A 5,281-nucleotide genomic window follows, 5' to 3' on the forward strand; every position below is an offset into this window, starting at 1 on the left:
ATGATCATATACAAATAGATCTTAATTATGAAGTTATTATGAACTCTTGTTTATGTTATATGAGTTCTTTGATTCACTCGTTAGGGTCTGCCAGAATGATCAGGCTAGAAACTTTTGTTTTGGGAACTCATTAATGTAGATAGCTGGGGACATAGTATACAGATATGGAATCTATGCCTTCTCGCAAGAGATTGAATGATGGTTCTCTTAAGGGTTGACTTTTGGGACTGAAAGGTTATTGAGCTCAAATTCATAATTTAGTTATGAATTAACCTTCACTAGTAAAATCAATGGTACTTAAGGAAACAAGATATAATTAAAAGGGTAAAACGGTAATTTTATTCCCGATTAATTATGAACCATTATTAGAGGGTCAATTTGTATGCAATGATTATATCAATGGACGCTTTGTAATTATAAAGTACTCAGTAAATGAAATGTCTATAATTACAAGAGTGTAGTCTCATATTTATAGTGGAATAATCATGAGATTAATAAATTAAGATTATTTAATTAAAGAGTTTAATTAATAATCTCAAATTTATTGGAGCTTGGAATTATAGGTCCCCATAGCGGCTCTATCAACACTATTCGAGGTAAGAGTTGATATGAAGGGAAAAATAGTTTAAAGACATATTTAAGAAGAAATTTGTTCTTCAGGCCAAATGTGCAATTATATGATAATAGTGAGTAATTAATTAATGACAAATTAGTTGTATTTAACAAAATTAATTAATATTTAATTATTGTATAATTTTTGAAATTATATCAAATAATTAAATTAATTTCGAAATTTAGTTAAATAATTAATTAATTATAATTTTTGAAATTATAATAAATTAAATATTTATTTTTGAAAATATTGGATTTAATTAATTGGTAGAATTAATTAAATGTCTTTATTTGAGTGAGAGATAATAATCTGATAAGTTCAAATTGGAATTGAATTTAAAAGATTAATATTTATTCAAATAATTAATTATATTTGATAATTAGTTAAAAATGTATTCAATTTAAATTTGAATTAGTTATCAGGTTGTTAGATCTTATCTAACAAAGAAGTTTGAATAAATAATTAAATAAAAATTAAAAAAACCAACATCCCTAAAAATAGGGATGCTACACGTGCACACATAGTCCATGGCGTGTACTGCTATTTTCAGTGATAAGATTTTCATTTTTATTTATTTAATTAATTAATTAATGGATAATTCAAAAATTAGTTTTTGTATATTTTCATTAATAAAATAATTAATTAATTGAAAAGTAAATTTTAAGTTGGTTACAAATTTATTTTTTAATTTGAATATTTTCTTTTAAGTATGACTTATCAGAAGATAATTCAGATAACCAACCAATCTCAGAAAACTAAGTCTAAGATTCGCTCTGTGAAAAATAGAACGATAGTTTTCTCTCCCTGAAAAATAAAGAACCAATTGTCAGGCGTATTCTCTTGATCTCATGTGTTGAGTACATCAAGTAGAATCACAAATAAACTATCATTCATTCTCTAAGTGCCCACACACTTCTTGAGGTGTAGAGAACGCTTTGGAAAATCTTGGTGTGAGTACTTGGGAGCAACTTGGATAGGAAGATCGTTCCAAATACAAAAAGATAGCAAGGACACTTGATAAACTTCAAGTGGTATGATTTATATTCTTAACTTGCTTATAATTAATGTATGTATATTAATGGATCCGCATATTTAAAGGTAGTTTAAATATGTTACAAAATTTTTGTTGTACACTGGGCCAACCCCACCACCATTCCGCTGCGTATTAGGAAACTCGTTCCTAACAATTGGTACCAGAGTGGTCATTAATCTCTGCATACATTTATTACTGTGTAGGCATAATATGCATTCTTATGTTATTGTAATATGTGTGAATGGATGGATATATGTATGATTATAGTTTATTCTTAAGGGTCGTTAATTATATGGTGTTTTGGATTTAGGAAATGTTCTTAAAATTCTAGAAGAAAAATGTAAGCCATGTTGGGGCATAGGAATTTTTGTAATTTTAATTTTCTGCGTTAAAATTATTTGAAAAATTCTGTAAGGCCCGAGCCCCAAGTTCCGAGCCCTGAAGCCCGAGCCTCACCCAGTCGCATGCGCGCCTTGCCCCTGCGTGCTGCCTGCCCAGCGCGCCCCTGCGCCAGCTGCTGCTGCTCCCAGAGCGCGCCATTGCGCCTCGCCCAGCAGCCTGCCCAGCGCGCGCCCCTGCGCCCCTCCCAGCCGCATGCCCCATGCCGAGCCACCATATGCAGCCGCCCCTAAGGTTTCTAAACCCTAGGGCTTGCATCTAAAATTATCCATTTAAATTATGGGCTTAATTAATTTTAGCCCATATTTAAAATTGTTTTATTTTGAATTAATTGTATGAGCCCAAATTCAAAACTGGGCCTAATAATTTATCAGGCATTAAAGCCCAAGTTAATTATTCTTAAAATTTGTTTAAGACAATTAAAAGTTATTTTAATTCAAAATTAAATTGATAAGTGACTTAATGGATCAAGACTACTTGTGAAGGCCCAAAGTTAAAGATAAAGATCTCTTTAGATCTTATTTAGTTTCTTACATTTTTTGTGTATATTTTTGCAAGTGTTGTAATTTTTCTAGAAATACCCAAGACACCCGGTCCACATTTATTTATTTATTTAGTTAGTATTTATTTATTTAAATGTTTGAATGTGATTAAATTATTTAATACTTTATCATGCATTTTTGACATGCCATACATATAACCCACATAGTATTTAAAATTATGCATGCATCTCATATGAGTAGAAACATGCCTTAGGATTGTCCTATGTGATTATATGCTGGACCATATAATAATAAATCTAGTTTTTAACTAGTTCAAGAGCGGAAATAGATTTTAAAAGTTGTTTAATTTCTAGTATTTAATAAAATTGTTTTATTAAATTATAAATGATATTCTTAGTAATTATAGCAAAATAAAATTGAATTAATTAGGGCATAGTTCTATAATTTTATTTTTGCTTAATTTGATTAGTAATTATTAGAATATTATTTGGTAAAAATAGATCACTTTATTTTTACAACCAATTAAAAAACATGGGTTGTTTTGAGAAAACACATATTCTAAAATAGTGAGTGGGAGAGAGAGTTATGACAATAAGTCTCATGGTCTCCATTATTAGTTAGCACCGAGGTAGCATGGAGATGGCCTCGCAGCACCATTGCTTGTGTCCCCCTATGGAAGGCTGCCGACTGTGTTATTCTCAAGGCAAACTTCTTTTTCAAGAATAGGATTTAATGATGTATTTCAAGTTTGACTGACCCCAAGATACACTCTTGAGTTAAGTCATTGATCTAAAATAATGGGTTACACTCACAAGGTACATTAGGCTTTCAAGCGGACTAGTGTATTCTTGACTAAACAAGCGGTTGTTTATAAGTCAAAAGAGAAATATTGATTTAAGTTTTCACTTATAAATTTGAGAACTTGTCTCAAAATTAATTTGGAATTAGTCTGACCTACCCTAAGGCTGATCCATTAATGTTCAAATTAATTAATCGTAGAATTAGTAATTATTTTTTATGTGTTCTTTAATTGTTGCATTCATGCATCACGTTTACTATTCCGAAAATAATTGATATTTATTATATGCATAAATTCATTTTGTTTATTTATTTATTTTCAGCAATTATGTCTAGCTCAAATCTTGTATCTTCTTTACTTGCTAATGAAAAGTTGATTGGTGAAAACTACATGAAATGGAAATCAAACTTGAACATTGTATTAATATGTGAGAAGCATAAAAAGTCATCCAAAAGCAAAGAGAACAAGAACACTAAAACCTCCAAAAAGAAGACCCCAAAAGGGACTTGCTTTCATTGTGGAGAAAATGGTTACTGGAAGAGAAACTGTCCAAAGTATCTCACTGACCTCAAAGAGAAAAAGAAAGGTAAATTTGATTTACTTGTGCTAGAAGCTTGTTTAGTGGAAGACAATTCCTCATCCTAGATAGTAGATTCAGGAGCCACTAACCATGTTTGCTTTTCTCTTCCGATTCTTAGTTCGATGAGGAAGCTTGCTGATGGAGAGGTGACTATGAAGGTAGGCAGTGGACAGATTGTCTCTGTAGCAGCAGTTGGAACAGCCCGTTTGGAATTTGAGAAGAATAAATTTCTTGTTTTAGGGAATGTTTATTATATTCCTAGATTTTCTAGAAAATTAATTTATGTGTCTATGTTGCATGAACAAAATTTTAAAATCTCTTTTAATGATAATTCGACTGTTATTTCAAGATATGGTTTTAAGATATGTTCTGCAAAATCTATCGATGGGCTTTATGAACTGCAAGCTAAAGAGAAATTTGTTAATAATTCCGAATTATTTAAAACAGCTAATCCTAGATCTATTAAACGACAAAAGACTGATTCCGATAGTGAAACATATCTGTGGCACTTAAGATTTGGGCATATTGGTCTAGACAGAATAAATAGGCTTGTAAAGGATGGTCCTTTGAGAAAACTATCTATTGGATCTCTCCCTGTTTGTGAATCCTATCTATAAGGCAAAATGACCAAGAGACCTTTCTCTGCTAAAGGTTCAAGAGCCACAAAACCACTTCAGCTAGTACATACAGATGTTTGTGGTCCACTTAATGTACAAGCAAGAGGAGGTTATGAATACTTTGTCACTTTTATTGACGATTATTCAAGATATGGTTACCTATACTTAATGTAAAGAAAATCTGAAACTTTTGGAAAGTTCAAAGAATTTCAACCAGAAGCTGAAAAGCAATTAGGTAAATCACTAAAAGCTCTTCGATCTGATCGAGGAGGAGAGTACTTGGATTTTGAATTCAAGGACCATATGTGTGAGCATGGCATTCAATCCCAACTCACAGCACCTGGAACACCACAGCAAAATGGTGTTTCAGAAAGACAGAACAGAACGTTATTAGATATGGTTAGATCAATGATGAGTTTCTCATCATTACCACTGTCATTCTTGGGCTATGTGATTCAATGTGCTCTATACATATTAAATGTTGTTCCATCTAAGTCTATCCAAAAGACACCCATAGAATTATGGAATGGTTGTAAACCTAGTTTACACCATTTTTGAATTTGGGGGTATCCTGCACACGTGCTTAAAGGAAAGATCGGAAAGTTGGAATCACACTCTGAAGTGTGCATGTTTGTGGGATATTCCAAAGAGAGACCAGAGGTGGAATTTTCTGTAGTCCAAAAGAAAATAAAACATTTGTATTGACAAATGCAACTTTTCTTGAACATGACTATGTC

Source organism: Humulus lupulus, chromosome 5, assembly GCF_963169125.1.
Source record: "Humulus lupulus chromosome 5, drHumLupu1.1, whole genome shotgun sequence".
NCBI lineage: Eukaryota > Viridiplantae > Streptophyta > Magnoliopsida > Rosales > Cannabaceae > Humulus > Humulus lupulus.